The sequence below is a fragment of the Pectinophora gossypiella genome, chromosome 15, assembly GCF_024362695.1.
Source record: "Pectinophora gossypiella chromosome 15, ilPecGoss1.1, whole genome shotgun sequence".
NCBI classification, from domain to species: domain Eukaryota; kingdom Metazoa; phylum Arthropoda; class Insecta; order Lepidoptera; family Gelechiidae; genus Pectinophora; species Pectinophora gossypiella.
In genome coordinates, this window is record NC_065418.1 from 10,051,594 (window position 1) to 10,075,347 (window position 23,754).

The following is a 23,754-nucleotide window of genomic DNA, read 5'->3' on the forward strand; positions in this document are numbered from 1 at the left end:
CATCGCAAAAGTATAGAATTGAAAATAATTAAAAAAAAACTAAAAAAAAATCATGAATTTTGCGACGGAAAATTCCACTTGATTTTAACTCAGAATCTTGGTCTGAATCAACCCCCTCGGTATTCGTTACGATGTCACTAACACCCAGTATAAAGTGAAGGTTGTTGATAGGGCTGGCGGAGGAAGACCTAGAAGGACGAAGTTATTTATTTATAGTATATTTAATTATGTTGCTAGGATTATATATTTATTATTCCTAATTCTTATTTTTTTATTTTATTTTATTTTTTTATTGCACCGCGCCCCAATGCATAAAGGTAGACTGATAGATCTAAAAGTCTGTACGAATTCCTGAGTTTATGTTTTTGTGCAATAAAGAACTATTGATTGATTGATTGACGCGCATTGACCAAACTGTAGATGTCCTTAAAAAAGGTTTAGTAAAATCTACTCTGAACCGGCGTGAATTAAGGTGTAGATAATTGAGACACAGACTCCGGGAGACACGATACGTTTATTCAAGAGAACGTAGTGTAAAGAACATCTTAGAGCTAGTTACTTATGTTTATATACTGACCTAATGCAATAATAAATTGCTTACATCTAAAATCTTAAACTAGGTTATTGCAACAACATACAATTTCTTAATCTAGTTCTTACATGTAAAGTTGACATCAGCATTGTTATGGAATGCTGATGATGCGGAAGTGGATTCCTTAACTTCTCCATCCCTATTATAGATTTTTTCGGAACCTATGTTAGGTTTATGAAAAAATCTATGCCTATACATTTTAAAAATATAAAATATGATTTACAACGAAATTATTATATTATATAATATTACTGTCCATACACTTATTTTGGAAGCCTGCTAGTAATAACATGAAATAATTATTCGTTTTGCTTCAGATCACTCTTAAATGATATTTATACGTTATATCGATTAAGTTACCAGTCGAGCGAGGCTGTCTTTCGTGGCAACAAAATTGATTTTTATTGTGTATTATAGAGAACAAAAAGCGAGGTGTCCTTTTATTCAATATGATACGGTCCCTATGAATTTCTACGTTTTCTATTAAATTGCCAGTCGAGCGAGGTTGTCTGTCGTGACAAAGGAATAGATTTTAATAATAATAATGTATTATAAGGAACGAAAGCGAGGTGTCTTTAATTCTATATAATACTGAGACCCTAAATATATTTCTTTATGGAATTGTTCCTTATTTATTTATTTATAAGTTACATCGATTAAGTTACCAGTCGAGCGAGGTTGTCTTTCGTGGCAACAAAATTGATTTTTATTGTGTATTATAGAGAACAAAAAGCGAGGTGTCCTTTTATTCAATATGATACGGTCCCTATGAATTTCTACGTTTTCTATTAAATTACCAGTCGAGCGAGGTTGTCTTTCGTGGTAAAGGAATAGATTATTTTTGTGTATTATACAGTACCAAAGCGAGGTGTCCTTGTATACAGTATAATACAGTTCCCTACAAGTTTACGTAATCAATCATATCTCTACAATTAATTCCTATCCACACAATTAACACTTATAAATACAAATACAAATATGAAGATATATCAATTAAATTACCAGTTCAGCGGAGTGTCTTATGTGGTAATAAAATGGATTTAAGTTGTGTATTATATGGTTTGAAAGCGGAGTGTCTCTCTCACGATATAATACGTTTCCCTACTAAACGGAAAGGGACGGGGAGGGAATAGTGACACTACTCACATAACCCACGTACTCCTGCTGCCCTTTCCGTGGATCTTTACACTGGTTACTCTTGATGTTGCGTCTCGAAGCTGCGTCGTGTTATCACCTCAATAAATTTATAAGGTTCGTTGTCCGTTCCCGAAGCGTCGAAACACATGTAAATCTGTTTCGTCGGCGTCTACTGTAGCGTCAGGACAGCGTCTTCAAAATTTCTTCTGCCTGGCGGATAGCGTTACGACCACGACGACGGATTTTACTGGAACGGCTCAACCGGCTGCGCCAATTAAGGTGTAGATAATTGAGACACAGACTCCGGGAGACACGATACGTTTATTCAAGAGAACGTAGTGTTAAGAACATCTTAGAGCTAGTTACTTATGTTTATATACTGACCTAATGCAATAATAAATTGCTTACATCTAAAATCTTAAACTAGGTTATTGCAACAACATACAATTTCTTAATCTAGTTCTTACATGTAAAGTTGACATCAGCATTGTTATGGAATGCTGATGATGCGGAAGTGGATTCCTTAACTCGTGCGTGTATGAAACGATTTATGAATGTGGAGGAAGCATAATGGAATTTCATAGTCTCTGCTTACCCCGCTGGGAAATATACACAGGGTTTTAGTGACATCGTAACGTTGATTCAGACCAAAAGTATGGAAATGAAATATAATAAAGTGGAATTTTCCGTCGCAAAAGTATGGATATGAAAATAACGAAAAAAAATATTTTTATGAATTTTCCGACAGGAAATTCCACTTGATATCAACTCAGAATCATGGTCTGAATCATCCCCCTTAGTAATCGTTGCGGTGTCACTAACACCCATACCTACTTGTATGTCTACCTGTATGTACTTGGACGGGGTGTAAGTGACATTGTAGCGAATACTCAGAGAGATGATTCAGCTCATCATTCTGAGTTAATAATAAGTGGAATTTTCCATCGCAAAAGAAAAAAGTAAGTTTATGTATGTATGAAACCTTGACGACCTTAGGTAACTTCACTTGAAAGACTATGTTATTTAGGTACCTACTACTATTTGGACTTCAGGCCTACAAACCATGTAACAATGTATGTGCATACAGCAGTGGTTGCAACCAACATGCGAGTTGCCTCGATCACGTTTGTAAACAATCAATATGCTAATCCCTGCCGCTAAGGGGCGCACGTTTGTGTACCTGCGCCACTGCTTAGTTATACTGCGTATATGGAATCTATAAATTACTATATACTTACATTCATAAACTATTATTGCCAGTATTAAAAACTTTGATAGTGAAATTAAAATTCCCTCAATCAGCAATCTCAGACGACGCCCTTAGCCGGGCTTCGCGCCCAACTGGGCACCCTTAGGCCTGTTGTCTTAAACTTTGTACCGGGTGAGAGCCTTCAGCGCTCCCTATTTGTCCAGCCATATAGTTAATGCCATCTGCGGCAAATCTACAATAAGTCACGTTAAAAAAAGAAAAAAAAATCGTTTCATCTACGTCAAGTCCATTATGTGAGATACGATTTTCTTTCGTAGGCTTTTTCCAAATCCAAATCTACGTCCCACAGTTATGTGCAGGCCTCTCTCAAATCAACTGGAGGTATGGAGCTCCAATAAATTTGGCTACTAAACGCGCCGGACGTGACGGATCAGACAATCAGCTGATTCACGCCTGTGATGTCCTAACCAACCAAAAGACAGCCTCAAAAGTTGTTTCGAAAATGTACCCATTGGGAAACGAACCCAGACTGATAAGCTTAACGCTCTAACCACTAGATTACTGAGGCTGTTATCCGAATTAAGATGTACGTTACTACGTGTGTTAAGTAGGTATTTATTTACTTATTATATTACTTTGCTTTTTGCTTTGGTCCCACTAATAAGCAAAGGCCTTGCTGCAACTGCCAGTCTATTCTTTGGGTTTCGGTTTATCAGTGTCTTTGTCCTACCTGTACCTGTGTATGTGCAATGTCTCCGAGAACGACACGTCCGATAGAGCGAAGTGGAAGAGAAGTACGAAGAAGGCAGACCCCACCATCAGATGGGAATAATAAATGCCAAGGAGAGAGAGAGAGAGAGTGTCTTTGTCCTAAAATATAATAATATTTTATATCCAACAAATTCGTGTTTCCGTCATATTTACAGTCCACATTTCTCGTTCGCTAATATTTTGGTATTTAGCACCAGCAAATAAACGTTTTATAAAGACTGGAACCGGAAACAATATGCGAACTATGTAACGATTGCAAAGCACGTACAAATCACACTGCACCACATTGCAGTTAAAAATTCTGTCCAAAAAAATATATGAGGAATCGTAAAATTTTATTCACACGCTGCGCGCTATATGGAGATTTTTCCATTTTTCTATGGTTCCGCGTCTAAAGGGTTAAATAAGGTTCAAAAGGGAATGAAATTGAGCTTAGCTGCAGTGCTCGTTTGTATAGTCTGTATGATGATGATGTACAAGAGTCAAAGACAGTAAAATCAAGAGCAATTTAAGTGCTCAAAATTTAATAAAAAACCTGCATGTGATGCGAAAGAAAGAAAAGTTACAAAACTGTTACTTATGAGGCAAACGTGATATGATTGAAGGTTTGGTTAAGGAAGACCTAGAATAAGATAGATAAATCAAAATGGAAACGCACTTAAGAAAGGTCTAGTGCGATCTAGGATCTACCAACCGAGATATTTGAAAAACGATTAATGGAATGTGGAATATTCGTCGATATCGAAGCAGATGTTTATTCGCTGGTTTATGAGTAGTAAACGGGAAATATGCATGCGTCTATGTACTATGAATATATATCTTGTTTTCGTTTGAATTTGGAACTGCTTTATGTGTGGATCTTTTTTAGTTGTGAAAGATATGCAAGCATCTGACCACAATCTCACCTGATGGTAAGTGGTGCTGTGTCCAAGGATGGGACAGGCTTACCTAAAAAGTGTCTATTCGCTCCTGGCTCAGATTATACGTTTCGGGAAACACATTCGCGGGCAGAGAATGAAACTAGGAAGCGAAGCGCTTCGCACGAGATGGTGGGATATTTACAACGTTAGGATGTGATCTTGTGGCCCGAAGATAAAAAGAGGATGACCAAATGAACTCTTTTGATTATTCAGAAAACAGGTCACTATTATATCGTCCCTGACGTCGCTACCTGACGTATCTGAAAGTTTCGGCGAATCTGATTTGCACCTTTTGCTATTAAGTCATTAAGACACAAATTATTTTAGAAAAAAAATGCAGATACATCAGTTTGCAAAGACACGATAATTTTCATCATGTTATGTTTTTAGATTATAATTACCACATGTCTATTTGGCTGTATGTTAATGTACAGAACCACACATTCCCTAGCTTGGACTTGACTAGTTTTTCTATCCAAACGCACGTGACTTTAGTTTGACCGGTTAATATTCAAATGTAGGTAATAGAGTTATAGAGTAATAGTCATACAGTAAGAGAAGCCGTGTTCGAATTTATTTTCAAATTCATGTTTGGATCATAAATGATTATCACGTGCTCAGCGATGAAGGAAAATATCGTGAGGAAACCCACATGCCCGAGAAATGCATTTGACCTAGTCTGTATTGGGCTGGGCTGTTTTCCCTTCGCGGGTTGGAAGGCACTCGCTTCTGTAAAATCTGAACCTGCCGTGTCAAATCTTCAGGTTAGGTAAGCGGACCCTATGAAAAACGGAATAATGCTAAGAGGATGATTCATGGAGTAAGAGAGTTATGTAACCGTTGCAGAGAGAGAAGGAGAATTTTTATGGGCTTTTTATTTTTTTGACGTGACTTATTGTAGATTTGCCGCAGATGGCATTAACTACTTGGCCGGACAAATGGGGAGCGCTGAAGGCTCTCACTCGGTACAACGTTTAAGACAACAGGCCTGAGGGTGCCCAGTTGGGCGCGAACCTCGGCTCAGGGCGTCGTCTGAGAGGGAAAATAATTGAATGAATGAATCGACCCTAGTGGGTCGATAGCGATAACCGCTGATTGAGGGAAATTGTCGACCACGCCAGCGGGGTCAGTATCGGGGATTTTTATGGGCGATAAGTTCATCATAGTATTATCTAAGTAAGTAGTTAGGTACTTCGTATGTTGTTACGAAGCAGCCACTATGTATACTGTTGAGTGGCTGCAAGTTGTCTTTGATTACTTGTTGTTCTGCCAACCCCATCACAGATGAAAGTCGTGAGTTTATGTGTGAAGGTAGGTACGTATGTAACCGTTGCCCCCAATGCCCCTTATTGATGGGCTTACTCGTAAAATATATTGTGATTCATAATACCAATAAAGCCTTCGTTTTGGTTGGACGTATTTTTTAATAACAGCGTTTGTTGTGTGTTTTCCCTGATTTTTTAATTTGGTTATTGTATGGGATGAAATAAAAATATTATTTATGAGACTATAATAATGTTACAAAATTAAATGAGTGTTTTGCAATTATCTCCACTGAAGCGGGAGTTCTCTCCGCTCAGCATATCTGTTCATTGATTTGGCCAAACTACATCATGATGTGGCCAACGTGTGTTATTCTATTTCATGAAATACTAGCTTTTGCCCGCGACTTCGTCCGCGTGGCTTGTTATAAAATAGAGATCTTTGTGTGTGTGGGAGACTGGGAGTGCATATCAAATTTCAAGCATCTAACTTATGCAGTTTAGATTTTTTCATACAATTTTTTTCCCGGTAACTCCCATTTTTCAAAATACAGCCATAACTAATCTTTATATTTACTAAGGTATGCATGCATGCTAGATTGAAAACATCTATCTTTCGCGGTTTCGATTTTTTCATACAAATGTTTTTTCCCGCTAACTCCCATTTCCGTGGGAATTTTGCAATATCCTGTTGCAACTAAGCTTTAAGTTAATTAAGGTACCTGCATGCCAAATTTCAAGCGTCTAACTTAAGCGGTTTAGATTTTTCATACAAAAGGATATTCCCGCTAATTCCCGTTCCCGGGGAATTCCGGGAATTCCTTTCTTAGTGTACCTACGGTACCTAAGCTACGTCCCTTCTAAATTTCAAGTGCCTACGTTTAGCCGTTTAGGCTGTGCGTTGATATGTCAGTCAGTCAGTTTCTCCTTTTATATATTTAGATGACCATTTCATGAAATGGTAGAGCACATCATGAAATGTTCAATTCTAAGATCTGGCCACGATATATACATCAATGTCACGATGAGCAGGACATACGACAAAACGGCGAGCAAAGCGTGCCGCTAGTTTATGTTTCAATTCGTATAATAACATGCCCTATCCAACACCAGAACTAATGAACTGAAAGGGACCACATAATTAACGATAATGGCTATTAACTTATCGGACCGTGAAGATACCAAGCCACGTGGAATTAATTTCAAACCAAAACGCAGTTCCAAGCGATTCATTATTTGGTATTTACTATCTAGAATTCTGGTCGACTGACCACTGAAAACCAAGATACCTAGACCCCTGTAACGTACTGATCACAATAATCCTAGTGTTGTTGTATATTGATGTTACAGGTCTTTAAAATCTGGCTGGTTTGAATGCCCGAATTATGGAGAACTTTTAGCTCTCTGTAGTTCAGTCGAAATACTATGAAAGCATTGTGGGCACAGTATGGTTATTGATATCAATATAAAACTTATTATTATTATTAAACTTAAACTTATTATTATTATTATTAGGTAATATATTATTATAAATAAATTCACGCCTGTGCTCTTATAAAGTGAACTGAACCATCTCCCAATCAGAGAGAACTTTTATCTACTTTTGATACGAAATCTTACGGTGGATGTAGGTACTGAAACATAATGGTTTATCAGAAAGTGGTGGTTGTTTTTGGAGACTTGTAGCTATGGTATTAGCCTCTAGTTATTAAATAACTTGTAATGTAAACTACAAAGATGTAAAAGATGTGTTTCTATTGCAGTTTAAGGGAAAGTCAATTACAGATTAGGTCACACACCTCCGAAAATATAACATAACATAAACTCACGACTATTGCATGGGGTGACTATTGATTATAATTGTTTATTTTTAATATTTACGACCTCCGTGGTCCAGTGGTTGAGCGTTGGGCTCACGATCCGGAGGTCCCGGGTTCGAATCCCGGTGGGGACATATCACAAAAATCACTTTGTGATCCCTAGTTTGGTTAGGACATTACAGGCTGATCACCTGATTGTCCAAAAAGTAAGATGATCCGTGCTTCGGAAGGCACGTTAAGCCGTTGGTCCCGGTTACTCCTTAATGATGTAAGTAAGTAGTCGTTACATGAGCCATGTCAGGGGCCTTTGGCGGCTCAATAATAACCCTGACACCAGGGTTGATGAGGTTGGTATTCCACCACACAACCCACACGATAGAAGAAGAAGAATATTGATTTTACATGCAATAAAGTGTTTTTGTATTGTTTTTATATTGAGGTACATCCATCGCAAGATGAACTAAGTCACACCTCACCTTGCTTTCTGTTAGACCAAGTAAACATAAAACCATCGAAAACGATTCCTGAAAATATAGGCTAGTAAACCTGAGGGGTCTAGTTACTCTGGTCACGTCAATCTGTGAATGACGGGGCTAATGAAGTGGAAGTGATGGCCATTGCGGATGGACCCGTCACTGGCAGAGGCAGCTATTGATTTTACTTTAATGTACGTTCAGCTCGTGTTACCGAATTTGCAGTTTACGAAATACATACACACATAAACTCACCCCTGTTTCCCCCCGCGATAAGCAGAAACTATAGTGAGAGTTTTAAAGAGCTGCAAAATAACACGTTTGAGTACAAAAAGGTCTCAGTTGTAGACTAAACTACGTGACGTCAGAGGACACTTCATCATCATCACCATCAGCCAATTAACGGCCCCACTGCTGGGGCGCGGGCCTTCCCTATGTATGGATAGGGACACTTAAAGCTTAGTAATTGCACGTTTCGTCTATCGCAATAAACACATTACAAATTATATATGTCGGCTGTAGTATTCTTTCTAGCCGTTAACCTTAACTGTAGATAGTTTCCGTTTTAAACTTAGTAGATCAATATTTGAATTCTATCCATTTATGTCCACCATCACTAATTTAAGGGCCACGCTCTTGTCGGTGTAGCATTCTCCATGCTACGTTTTAGGGAAAAATAGGGCAGTGGTTTCCCTCTTGCCTTCCGCTCCGCAGTAAGTACTCTGTTTAAAGCGAGTGAGATGGCGCCCAGAGTAGTCTATTTCGAAACCGTACTAGGACTCCTGTCCTCCGCATCTGAATAGTACTGACAGTCACTGCTGCCCTCTGTCAGGTTCCAGGTTACAGTCCCTGTGACTTGTCAATCAATTAATGTGGTTTCGCGCAATTTTTGATATGTTCAAACGTTATATTTTTCACAACACAATGTAAGTAGTGTTAGATATAAAATAATCGATCGACCTACAATCACAACACTAGCTTACGTACTTTGACAGATATAATACTTACCGCACATTTGGATGACTGTAAAATGTTATCTTGTTGAAATATAATCAATAATTGTACAGAACTGGTCGTTCTGTTTAATAGTAGATAAAATTTATACTAAACTCACGCCTATTTCCTACCGGAGTAAGCAGAGACTATAGAATTCCATTTGCTTCGATCCTGACACACTTCCCTTGCTTCCTCTACATTGATCAATCGCTTCATACACGCACGCTTGTAATAACTACCCTACCCTAATTAGGATATAGTCATGAGCGTATGTTATGTTACGTGTAACGTGAAAGTGTGTCGTGACACACTTTCATACTTTACAGTATCATCATCATCATCATCATCAGCCCATTAACGTCGCCACTGCTGGGGCACGGGCCTTCCCTATGGATGGATGGCACCACACGGGCCCAGTGCGGATTGATGGTTATTAACGACTGCTAATGCAGCCGGGACCAACGGCTTAACGTGCCTTCTGAAGCACGGAGGAGCTCGAGATGAAAACTTTTTTTTTGTGATCACCCATCCTATGACCGGCCTTTGCGGAAGTTGCTTAACTTCAACAATAGGCTAGTTTCCAACTAGTCAAATCAGTTACTTTTTACTAAACGTCAAAACACGAAATTACTATGGAATTTGTATGAAAAAGCACTCTGTGACGTCATAGAAAAACGTGACAAAATGTCGGACTTATTATTACGTTTTTCTTGATTAAAATTCATAAATAAGTTTAATAGAAAAAAGAAAATGTTTTTCGTTAGTTTTAGATGTGTCTTTATTTAGTAATCAGAATTTCATAATTTATCTTGAACCTAGTACACGACCCTATTGCAGACCGAGCGCGTTTACCGCTGCGCCGCCACCGAGCTCCTTATACTTTACAGTATCACTATCACGAATTTAAAATGTCAACGTAGGTACTTAGCTAGTAATTTATAACTCGTTAAACCATCAAGATACTAAACCATCACAACTACTTAACAAGATTCAAACCTATTTCCGAATTAAGTCGGAATGTACAGTTTACATGCGCACATTCGGTTTTACATCGTAAAGCTGCGTGCATATGGCTGGCTTTGTAAGTGGTGTAAGTGGAGATAAATCCGAGCGAAGAGGACAGGTGTTGTTCTGGAAATTGGGGGCACTTTAATTTCAGATAAATTACTGTACAATGTAAGTACATGGATTTTGGTCGGCGTAATGCAATAGTGAACTAGCCGTCATAATATGGTATGAGCTATTTTGCTTTAAAAGAAAAGGTTTCGATGTGATAATTTAAAATCAAACAAGCATAAAGATTGGATCCAAGATGGTTAAGTACTTTACTTACATTATACTCGCTCCTTGTTCGAGAGGTTTTTAACAGTGTAGTCTACGTCTTATGCTCCAGCATCGTCACAATTTTCAAAGCTCATATCCAAAGCTAAAAAAAAAAGTTAGTTTCCCGCTTCCGAGCGCACCTGTCAACTAATGTCATTACGGTTTTTGTGCACCGGCGCGTCACTTCGCCTCCGTAAATAAACTAATTGAAAACCAATATTTAATACAAAAACATGATTGATATAGTGCGAAAAATCTGTTACTTACATAATCAAGTGCTTTTTTCTCTAAAAAAGCTAGAAACAGTACCAAAGAAAAAATGTGGATGACGACGAGCGTAAGTGCTTTTTGATAAAACAAAATGTGGATTAAACTGGTAAGTCTTAACATTATCCATCTACTAAAACAAGAGAAGATATAATTATGATCAATTCAATTTAATTCCTTTTATTGTCGAAAACAAATTACTTTTTTTGAGGTTATAATTTATAATCCTAACATTCGAAGAAGTAACTTAAGTTGGTACTTATTACTAATAAAAGTAACTAGTTTTATTAACATAAATAATAATATTAAAATTGTATCGTGTTATAACAGTGATTTAAAAGTTATACTTTATTCCGATGTTGATGTTGTTTAAATTCGCCTTATATAAGGCAGGCAAAGATCTGAGGACTATACAGTCTTGACTTTAGTAATTTAATATTCGAAAATCACGATCAAAATAGGCCTAAGCCTTGTCTTCAGTCCCTGATTGCCGCGTTTTTATTTTCATCTGTCAAAAAAAAAAAAATTTTTTGTTTCTTTTTGTAATTCGTGTTCTTTGCTTATGTTGCGGTTGATAACTTATTATCAGCGAATGAAATGAGCAGTTTTATTATAAAACAAAGAGAACCAGTGAAATATAACCGCAGAATGGCATAGAAAAGTAAATAATTAACTCGGAAATAATTTGACAAGTTCAGATAATTAGATGACAGAAGCACTTCATGTTTACCCTATTCATCAAGAAGTACCCATGACACAGTAGTACTCGATATCACAGAGGTCATCTACACCATTGGTAGACAAGATACATAACTTATTCAAGATAACACTTAAAACATTTAGAGAATTATAATTGGTTTACTACAGGATAACCATACTTAAAAATGATATTATATATATTATAACAGTACATAATCCCTTCTCACAGTCTCTGTTAAGTGGTGTTAATAATGTTATCTTCTCCGAATGATACTTACAATATAAGATGATGATAATATACCCTAACAATAAAAACAGAAAGAGTGTTAAGAGAGTACAGGCAAAAGATAGCCTTATTATAGTAAGCAATTTCTTCCAAATTACTCTAATCTTATTATAATTCAAGCTTCCAACGTATGGGTGATGATTATTGGTACCAACCTAACCAACAAGAGAACACCACTTGGAGAGTCACCTAGTTAAGCACTAGTAGTGAACTGTCTGACTAGAGAATAGACAGACTATTTGTTTCCTTTTAGAGCTATCACAATAGAGGATAGACAATGGACTTGATGTATCAACCCTATTAACATAAAAATCAACCACTAAGACTGTTGCAAAGCGCAAATATACCTATGCCTTATTTTGATACCTAGAGCTATCATTTAGCGGATGGACAGTGGACTTGATGGTACCAACTTAATGTACATAAGAGCTATCACTAGGAAGTTTGCCATTGCTAAGCGCTAATATACCTATTTTACATTTCCATACCTAGAGCTATCACTTAGAGGATAGACAATGGACTTAAAGGCACAATGCACATAAGAGCTACCATTAGGAAGGTCGCCATTGATAAGCGCTAATATACCTATTTGTCATTTCCATACCTAGAGCTATCACTTAGAGGATAGACAATATACTTGAAGGTATCAATGTAATGAACATAAGAGTTACCACTAGGAAGGTCGCCACTGACAAGCGCTAACATACCTATTTCTCATTTCCATACTTAGAGCTATCACTTAGAGGATAGACAATGGACTTGATGGTATCAACCTAATTAACAAAAGATCTAGCACCAGGAAGGTCGCCATTGCCAAGCGCTAATATACCTATTTATCATTTCCATGCCTAGAGCTATCACTTAGAGGATAGACAATGGACTTGAAGGTATCAACACAATGAATGTAAGAGCTACCACTAAGAAAGTCGCCATTGACAAGCGCTAACATACCTATTTCTCATTTCCATACTTAGAGCTATCACTTAGAGGATAGACAATAGACTTGATGGTATGAACCCTATTAACATAAGAGCTACCACGATTATGGTCGGCATTGGCAAGCGCTATATACCTATTTCTCATTTCCATACTTAGAGCTATCACTTAGAGGATAGACAATGGACTTTATGGTATGAACCCTATTAATATAAGAGCTACCACGATTATGGTCGGCATTAGCAAGCGCTATATACCTATTTCTCATTTCCATACCTAGAGCTATCACTTAGAGGATAGACAATGGATTTTATGGTATGAACCCTATTAATATAAGAGCTACCACGATTATGGTCGGTATTAGCAAGCGCTATATACCTATTTCTCATTTCCATACCTAGAGCTATCACTTAGAGGATAGACAATGGACTTGATGGTATCAACTCAAATAACATAAAGCTACCACTACAAGTATCGCCTTTTGCTAAACGCTAGTAGATAGCAAGAACATAGACCAACTATTTTTATACTTTTATTTCCATGTTTGGTTTGTCACTTGAGGAATCGAAGATAAACCATTGAATTGTCGGGGCTTACCTACCCATGTTGAAACTCAAGATTAGACTAATGCTGAGAAACAATAGACTATTATGTCAAATTGATTATTATAAAATAATGAGTGCTTGTCTCGTCCTAAAACAACCCAGCCTCCAAGATTATATGGACTGCCTAAGGTGCACAAAACTGGCGTACCGTTGCGGCCGATCGTGAGTCAAATCAACTCACCTACGTATGATCTGGCTAAGCATGTGGCCCGGGTACTGCAGAATCTAGTGGGACATACATCCTCGTTCGTAAGGGATTCACGCCAATTTGTTGACTTTCTTAGTAGGATGAACGTGAAAAAGGAGGAGGTGATGGTCAGTTTTGACGTAGAGTCTCTCTTTACCAATGTACCCGTTCAGGAATGCTTAGAAGTGGTTAAGAAGAAATTGCATGACAACAATATCCCGATGGAGTATGCTAAACTTGTGGAGCACTGTCTATTATCCAGTTATTTTGTATACAGGGGGGAATTCTTTCTGCAGATTGATGGAGTAGCTATGGGTAGTCCCGTAGCTCCTGTGATTGCCAATTTGTGGATGGAACATTTCGAAGAACGTGCTATCTCCACCTTCCCAGTTCCATTGAAGTGTTGGATAAGATACGTAGACGATATCTTCTGTATATACAAAGGAGGGAAACCACAGACAGATCAATGTTTACAGCATCTGAACGCCATCCACAAAAACATGCGTTTCACAGCAGAAATGGAGATGAATCGAGCTTTGGCCTTTTTGGATGTTAAAGTGTCAGTAAGAGCAGATGGCACTCTGAGTCACTATGTGCACAGAAAGCCAACACACACTGATCGTTATCTGCACGCGACCTCTCATCATCACCCTCGCCATTTGAATGCGGTAGTAACATCCTTAACCAACCGAGCATATGACATATGCGACAATGAGCACATAGACGCTGAAATTAGCCATGTACAGGAGGTGCTTCGAAACAATGGTTATAGGATAGATAAAGATAAAGAGCCTTGCGGGCAAAACCAAAGGTCAAGACGACCGTACCCAGGGTTGAACGTCAGCCAGCATTTCTTCCATATCTGAAGGGAGTTACTGATAAGATAGGAAATATTTTAAGTAAATATTTAATAAAAACTATATTTACTCCTTCAAAGAAAATTGCACAGAGTCTACGTTCCCCGAAAGACTGTTTTCCGTTTGAGAGCCCCGGCGTATACAAAATAGACTGTAGTTGTGGTAGTTCGTACATCGGACAAACAAAACGGTCTATTTCTTGCCGGATTAAAGAACATATTAGTGCCATGAAGAAAAACGACGTGCAGAAATCTGCTATAGCTGAGCACGTACTGGAGTCGGGCCCTAACCACTGGATCGAGTTTAACAATCCACAAATATTATCGACAGAACGTCATTACATCCCCAGACTCGTAAAAGAGGCTATTGAAATCAGAAAACATAAAAATTTCAACAGGGAAGACGGGTTCAAGTTGTCGAGTATGTGGAATCCAGTAGTAGGTGTTGTAAAAAGCTTGAAACGGCCTAATGTGGTGAAAAAACGTGAGGACACAGTGAGTGCGGTTTGTCGTAGTGAGTTTCGTGCGAGTTCAGATGGTTCCGAACATTCTGGTATAAAAAACATAAACAAGCGGCAGAGAAAGAGGGTAGACAGATATGTCTGCCCGTAGAAAATTATGGATCTACCTACTCCACTCCAATCTCATCAGTCATCCCGTGATCATGGCACTTGAAACAGTGTCGAAATATCGGGAGTCTCTTATCCCCATTTAAACGCGGTAAGAACCCGTTATTATGTGCTTTAATTATGATAATAACCGCGTAAACTTAAAACAATGTATAAATAATGAGAGTACAAATTCTGAAGAAATAACCGACAATTCAAAACCTAAAAGCCTCTGTTCTATTAATCAACCTCATCATCACAGGCCTTTACATCTTTATCAGATGATTCAACTGTGCTAGAAATCAAAGTATTAATAGTATGTAATGTCAGAGATTACTTTCAAAAGAGATAACTGTACACAAGACATGGTTAGAGAACCATTAACTGCTATTCAATTCTTTCAACCAACATCATAAAATTCAAATAGCACATAAATAATAATGAATAACATTGCCCGAAGAGTGAGTAAACGAGATAGCAACAGGATCTGTGGAACAGAGACAACAGTATCAGCAGGCAGCCCCACAGCCAACAGCATGAACAGAAAGCCCACAAGGAACAGTATCAGCAGGCCGCCCCACAGCCAGCAATAAAAGCAGTGATGCAACCAGTCATGATCAGCAGTGCCATAACCAGCAGTACCAGCAGCCCTACAGCCAGCAGTAGTAGCAGAGCTACAACCAGATGTATTAGCAGTCTCACAGCCATTAGTATCAACAGTGGCCCAGGCAGCAAGGCCGTTTAAGAATAGTACCTCATGAGGAGGAAGAATTCCCTATAAAGTTATAATGGGAAAATTTGCACAAGCAAATATACCTACCTTTATGATATTTACTTTTTCAAAATTCTGGTAAAATTAATTCCGAATGTCTATCACTAAAAGTTTTAGCATTATCATTAAGACATGGGATTCAAATCCTGTCTTTGTTAATCAGGAATAACAATACTAATCTCAGTATAAATTGAGGTACCTACCTGATAATATTATAACTTCAATGAAAATTTCCTTCAAGTATTACATTCGAAATTGTAAAATATTGATACCTAGTTCGGTTAGATAGAATAGTTCCCCTTTTTATTATTAACTCATAGGTGAAAAGGAAGGAAAAATAGTTCATTATTAACATATAACTTACATCACCATTAGCGTTTTCTCTAAATTATGTTGTTGTAGATTTATTATGTTGTTGCTGATCAGCCCAAAACACAGTTTACAATTAATATAAAAATTACAACAATAATGTCCCTCCACTTAATCAATCGGAACCAAACTGCAGTGGAGAAGTAACAATAATATTTTCATGATAAATATATGTTTATCCTATTTTTCCAGTAAATAATAGGACGTTACTATTACTGTCCTAAAAACAAATTCAATAATTATTACACTAAAGAGATAGCTGCGTAAACAATGTTATGTGTGTTAATGTGTTGTGTGTACGTTGTTCTATCATCTAATTGGTGGGTGAAAGGTTGCATAGAGGAATAGGAAAAAATTCCACAACAAGTTTTATTTATTATTACCACATAAAAAATTATACTAAATGTTATTACCAAGCCCATATGGTCGATATTAGGTAATACACAATAACGTGGGCTCAGGTAATCTATTTTAATAAAAACAAAATCTTAATTATTCCGAAGATAATTATCACACAAGTACATAATGTAAATGCACTTCCCCTCTTTATACTTTCAGCCTCATTTAACAATATCTTATAATAAAGAGGAAAGTTTAGTTCAGTGGTTCTGAATATTTTAATGAAAAAGGTCATTTGAATAAATGTATCGAAATTCTTACTTGCACTTATATTTGTATTTTCTCTAATCAATTTGACATGTTGTCTTAGGATTCATTTAACTACTCAATGTCGACAACAATTGCCAACTTAGCACAGGATGTTACAATCAATCTTGTGTCTGGGTGCCCTCGTCATTACCCGTTCTTCTTTATGTATTTCTTCTTCTTTTATGTATGTAAACAAATAATGTGTAACTTTGATAATTATTGTAGCCCTTGGTGTGCCAATGAAAAATGAGTGTTATACTATATGATGAAGTCTCACAGTCCTTTCGACTATAACTATCGTTGTTGTTCAAGAGCTTCGGAAATGTGCTCTATGGTGAGGTCCCTGTGAGGCTCTTATAGCCAATCTTGATGTTGAGCTCCATCAGAAATTTATTCTTGTGTAGTTATTTTGTTGTGAAATTGATAGTAATGTGGAATAGGTATTTAATGTACTTGCTCAACTTCAACTTTATTATTTAGAACTATGTATCTATTCTAGTACAGTATAGTATAACCATATATAACATACATAATATCGATTCCATTCTTGAGAACTGGTGAAACTTGTTTAGCGAACAGTTATTATTCTTATTGTTTTTTACATGATAATATCAAAACGTTTGGTGGAACGCCGCGCTGAGTTTATCAGGCGACGGCTGTGCCTCTGACTGCCTTTATCGGGATTAAAGTCATAGGCAGCTTAATTAGCTTTTGTGATAACAATGTATGTACTTTATTCATTAATGAATAATCATATTATTGGTACTCGTTTCAATTTAAATGTTTCATTCCCAACTAAACTTTGAACATCTACACTGTTAAAAACCTCTCGAACAAGGAGCGAGTATAATTATGAGATTAAACGAACTTACCTGTAAGTGAAGTTCTATCTCAATTATACGAAGCTCCTTGTTCGAGAGGACTCCCTCCCTTCAATTTTAATATCCCGCCCTAAAGCTTCCACAGGTGATGGAGTTGTCCATGAAACATGCTTTAAACATAATGACATTAGTTGACAGGTGCGCTCGGAAGCGGGAAACTAACTTTTTTTTTTTAGCTTTGGATATGAGCTTTGAAAATTGTGACGATGCTGGAGCATAAGACGTAGACTACACTGTTAAAAACCTCTCGAACAAGGAGCTTCGTATAATTGAGATAGAACTTCACTTACAGGTAAGTTCGTTTAATCTCATAATTATAAACACTGATCCTCTACGGGTTCTGTTTTTGATTTTCGAACTCGGAACCCTATAAAAGATAAAACACTCAAGAGTCGTCTCAGAGACATGCTTGTTTTGGTGCTACCACACGTATATTACGTCCCTTTCTAAAAGAAACAAATGAAGTTTACGTCCTACCAACAGTCACTTTGCTTTAAAAAAATATTACTTACTTATTGAAAAGATAGAACATAACAGATCTTAGTAATACCTTCAAACACAGAACCACCCCTTCTTGTTTAGTATGTGGGTTATACGGTCGATGATATACCACTTACCCTGGCGTCAGGGTTATTTTTAGACCACCTCCAGTTTTGACAATAATAATCATTATAAACATTGAGGAATTTCGAGGCTACTTTCCCCAAAAATAATATAGATGGCGCTGTCGAGGTTTAACGTGATAATTACCTATTTTCTCATTACTCGGGTACAAAAAATACAATGTAATGGTAGAAGCATATATAAAAATAATTGTTGCTTGATGTTTGGATCACATTATGTATAGCATTATATTGCTTCTCTTTATACTGATCAGGAGCTCGGTGGCGCAGCGGTAAACGCGCTCGGTCTGCGATTGTGGAAGTTAAGCAACTTTCGCAAAGGCCGGTCATAGGATGGGTGACCGCAAAAAAAAAGATTTCATTTCGAGCTCCTCCGTGCTTCGGAAGGCACGTTAAGCCGTTGGTCCCGGCTGCATTAGCAGTCGTTAATAACCACCAATCCGCACTGGGCCCGCGTGGTGGTTTAAAGCCCGATCTCCCTATCCATCCATAGGGAAGGCCCGTGCCCCAGCAGTGGGGACATTAATGGGCTGGTAATGATGATGATACTGATCAGAATAATAATGGGTGGAAGATGTAATTTTGCCTGGTTGTAAGTCATTAAAAAGGTCATCATTTATAGGACCCAAAAACAAAGATAAAAGATGCATAGGTATTTCTGTTATCAATGAAATTAGACGAAAAATTTTACATCGCCATTTAGGAGGTATATTGTTTTTGAGTACCTAACGTATCCTGGAAAGTCCCACATATACACTTCATAAAACGACGACCTCCGTGGTCCAGTGGTTGAGCGTTGGGCTCACGATCCGGAGGTCCCGGGTTCGAATCCCGGTGGGGACATATCACAAAAATCACTTTGTAATCCCTAGTTTGGTTAGGACATTACAGGCTGATCACCTGATTGTCCAAAAAGTAAGATGATCCGTGCTTCGGAAGGCACGTTAAGCCGTTGGTCCCGGTTACTACTTAATGATGTAAGTAAGTAGTCGTTACATGAGCCATGTCAGGGGCCTTTGGCGGCTCAATAATAACCCTGACACCAGGGTTGATGAGGTTGGTAATGTACCTCTCAATCCACACGATAGAAGAAGACTTCATAAAATAAATTATAATTTACACTTTATAAAATTTTACTCCATCTGGTTCACACGTCGCATAAAGTCATCACGAAAAATGGCATAAGCAAGTCGGACATTGGCGGCAAAAAACGAGTCATGTCCTGTCATGTTCTGGCTACCCTCCGGCAGACCCTCATTTCCTATTTTAATTTTGGAAACAGCCGCATCCTGTCAGGCACTTAGGTAGGTACATAGAAGAAATATGGGATGAGCTTTGTTAAATGCTACGTTTTTCTTTTTTTTATATGATTGCTTTGCAGTTTCCTAGGCATCGCATATAGGGTGTTAGTGACATCGTAACGAATACTGAGGGGGATGATTCAGACCGTGTTTCTGAGTTAATATCAAGTGGAATTTTCAGTCGCAAAATTAACGATTTTTTTTAGTTTTCTTAATTTTTTTCAATTCTATACTTTTCCATCAAAAATTCCACTTGACATTAATTCAGAATAATGAGCTGAATCATCCCTCTCAGTAGTCGTTTCGAGATCACTTACACCCTGGACAAATACATACAGATTACCATACAAGTACATATGGGTGTTAGTGACATCGTATACTGAAGGGAATGATTCAGACCATGATTCTGAGTTGATATCAAGTGGAATTTCATGTCGGAAAATTCATGAAATTTTCTGTGTTTTTTTTTTTAGTTCCATACTTTTGCGATGGAAAATTCACATGATATCAACTCAGAATCATGGTGAATCATTCCTCAAAGTTTTCGTTACGATGCCACTAACAGCCTGTATAGTACCTACCTACTTCATCATCATCATATCTTAAGAGTCACACTCTTGTCGGTGTAGCATTCTCCATAATCCTTTTTAATGGAAAAAATAAGGCAGTGGTTTCCCTCTTGCCTTCCGACCCGCAGTATTCTGTCTAACCTACCTACCTACTTGGCTATAATTAGTTCCGAATCAATAAGTAAATTATTACCTACCAAGGGGTAGGTATGGAGTATGCACTTCACAGCCGGAAAATTATTACTTATTTGCAAGGGAGCTACAATTTTTAGTTTCATTTTAGAATCTCCCATTCTTTAGCTATCAACGTCAGTCTTTAGGTACAATAATCTATTTGATAATACTTACCTACATTAATAAAGAGAAGTAAAAAAAATGGGTAAATAGCATGGAAGCATTTTTTTTTAAGTTATACTGTAATAAAGTACTATATGTTTATTTTATATTTATTTATTCATGTAAATTAGTTAGCTACGTGAGTTTGATAATCATCATAATGATATCTTTAATAGGTAAATATATTATTGTCTACTATCGTCATAAAGTAAAAAAAAAAAATTATAATGTGCATAGCTGTAAGTGATCCATTAATAAATAAATAATAATAATAATAAACTCTATAACGTATTACATACAAGTATTTTACCCCGCGTAAACGCGAAAAGATTCTATGCCTTTACTGGTAATTAAAAAAGCACTACACACGTCTAGAAAAACTGTTGAAATTCGTTTGTCGTCTTCAAAAGAGTTAAGTAACTAAACATAGATTCAACACGTGCTATCATTACTAGGCCATGACGTCACGCGCATGCGCTGTGTTAGTCATGCTAACGGCTACTGATCGACAATTTCGCTCTCACCGACAAGAGCAGAGTGGCGCAGTGGAAGCGTGCTGGGCCCATAACCCAGAGGTCCGTAGATCGAAACTACGCTCTGCTAGTTGTGAAACTATCTTTTTGAGGTTTATTTTTTTATGTTTTTTTATAATTATATTTTTATCGGGTATAATTTTATATTAGTGTGAACACCTAATAATTAAAAATATATTAAGATTTTTTAAACTAATTCTGTAATGAAGAATGAAAGACACTTAATGTATTCCTAGACCAGACGGGGAAGTAAAACAATTAAAAGTTCATCACGATATTTTAGCTTGTCTTCAGCTAATGAAGCAGGTAACAGCTTAATAGCTCTTGGGGAAATACCCCATTAGAGTCGCCAGGTTTAAAATATTGCACGAAATGCGAGGACTAACCTCTTGGTTAGAGAATAATTTACAATAACTGTCATTCATGTAGTTTATTTATTTAACTATATACGTAATTAACATTATTAGATTATTATCTACCGTAAACGCCTATATTAATATATTAGCAACGATTCTTGTAACATACTTTCGTCATTGCTATTACTATATCGTCAGGAGTAACTTACGTTATGTCTGTTTTATTATCAGATTTGAAGAAACTTTGTAAAATGATTTTTAACACTTTTTTAAATCTTCAGTAGGTATAAATAACAATTACACAATCTTAACAGTAGGAAAAGTTTCCCGAAATGGATGGATATACTTATACTAATTCTAAACAAAGGGTGGATTTGTATGGTAAAATCTTGGTGGAGTTAGAAAATGCTAGGCGTGCCGTTGCCTAGCAACCATTTGACATGGGGATTGCAAGACATGAAAGGTGTAAACATGCTTAGACGAGGGTCTTACTCAATCTTAAAGTGTACCTATCTATTTATTCTGTATATTTACTTACACATAATGTACAATCAAAGAGCAAAACTGTAGTCACTGAGCCCAGTAAATTACAGTGAAACCTGGTTAAGTGAGACATCAAAGGACCTGCAATGTCGTTTCACTTATAGAGGTATTCCACTTACCCAGTGTCTCAGATATACAGGTATAAATAAATATCTGTCTCATTTACAGAGGGTTCCATTAATAGAGGTGAGAATACAGGTTATTTCAGTTATACAGGTGCGATCATTAAATTAAATAACGTGTTATGTATTTTCCAAATAAACATCTGTATGATAGTGAAGCGAAACTAAAAATGAAGGTAATTGAAGCTCAAAATTTGTACTTACGTACTTGGAATTACGTGTGGAATTTGTGGGTAGAATAAGAATGAGTAAACAAACAATGTTATCTCAGTTACAGAGGTTTATGCATATAAAATTTTACTCGCTGTCTCAGTTATAGAGGTAACTATGATGGTAAATCGAAAGAACGAATCCCAGATATAGAGGCTTACCTCGTCCCACTAACAGAGGTAATTCAGTGCCAAAGTGTTGGGACCTCAGCATGAGTTCCAGTTATGGAGGTTTCTCACTTATCCAGGTCCCACTTAACCAAGTTTCACTGTATTTGTAAATAGTGGTGAAATTATGAACCATTAGTTGTCATAATTATAAAATTTATGTTTTTGTAGGTGTTTTTAATCTATTACAAAAATGACATGTAACCAGCGGGCCTAGCACCGTAAGCACGCGACTCTTTCTCGCCGCGACAAAGATCGTCTGTCTCTTTCTGTGCAGTATTGTGAGAGAGTGATGGGTGACGTATGTCGAGGTGAGAAAGAGTCGCGCGCTTGTTTACGGTGTGCAACCAGTTAATTTATTAGTTTGCAAGAAACTGATTGGACTTTTGGACCTTATCGTACACGATGGTAAGCATATTAGGAAAAGGAAAGGGACGGGTAATGAATAGAATGATTTATGGAACACACGTCAATTTTAAGCACAAATTAAGAACAACCCTCCTTAAATTTACATTGGCTAATAACCCTACAGAATTAAGTTCACAGCACACGCCAAACGCATACCAGCGAGATACCTATTTGATTCGCCCGGGCTATTCATTAATTTTAAAAGTACTTAACAGTAAAAATCATCCCTCCCTTTCCTTTTTGGCGGATAAGAACATTACAGGTATACCTTAAGATAAAATTAGGATGTGTCTGCAGGAATCAGGGCCTTTGTCTACCTTAATTAATTATTCAATTTAATATTGTCTCATGTGTGAACAAAGGTCTGCCCGTTACTATAATAGATTCTTCATAAAAAAATCTCAAGTCTTTACCTACTTTATTCCAAGAAATATTGGCCACATTTCCTATTTCACAAAATTGCAAATCTGTCACCGTAGCAAAACTTTTAGGGCATGATTTATCTATAACGATGATGGGATGTGTCCGGATAGCTATCTGGGCTATCGAGAACATTCCTGCAATATGTCGCGGCCTAGCGATTTGTACCGCGGATATGTGAGTCAGTTAGATCTATTGTAACTATTTTATACGTGGATTGTACTCCATTTATACCTATATCTTAAGTTTTATTGTTAGCTATAGAATGTTTGATTAGGAATTTCTTTTTGGACAAAAGCTATGCATAGGTACCTTAGATTTATCAATATATAAGTATGTTTCTATATTCACAAAGAGAAAATTTAAATCGAAAAATTTTCTGACTCGGACGAGACTTGAACCCGCAGCCCTTGTCAAGCCGGAACGATAATGTTACCCATTACACCACCGAAACCTGTCTGCGAAATTCGTCGATTCTTTCCAATCTCGAAATCTCGATTATTTTTCGAATCGAGTCTTTTTTTTTCAATTTAAATTTTCAAATAAAA

The 23,754-nt window shown here is 37.1% G+C and overlaps 1 protein-coding gene and 1 non-coding gene across 10 annotated transcripts in view; both read left to right on the forward strand.

Annotated features, from left to right (window-relative positions):
• The window catches only part of LOC126373273 (uncharacterized protein CG43867), a 284,764-nt gene that overhangs the window by 105,852 nt on the left and 155,158 nt on the right, over window positions 1–23,754 (forward strand). The gene's annotated exons all lie outside the window — the stretch shown is intronic.
• Window positions 20,979–21,050, forward strand: Trnam-cau (transfer RNA methionine (anticodon CAU)). The gene has a single exon. It is a non-coding gene; the product is annotated as a tRNA-Met (tRNA).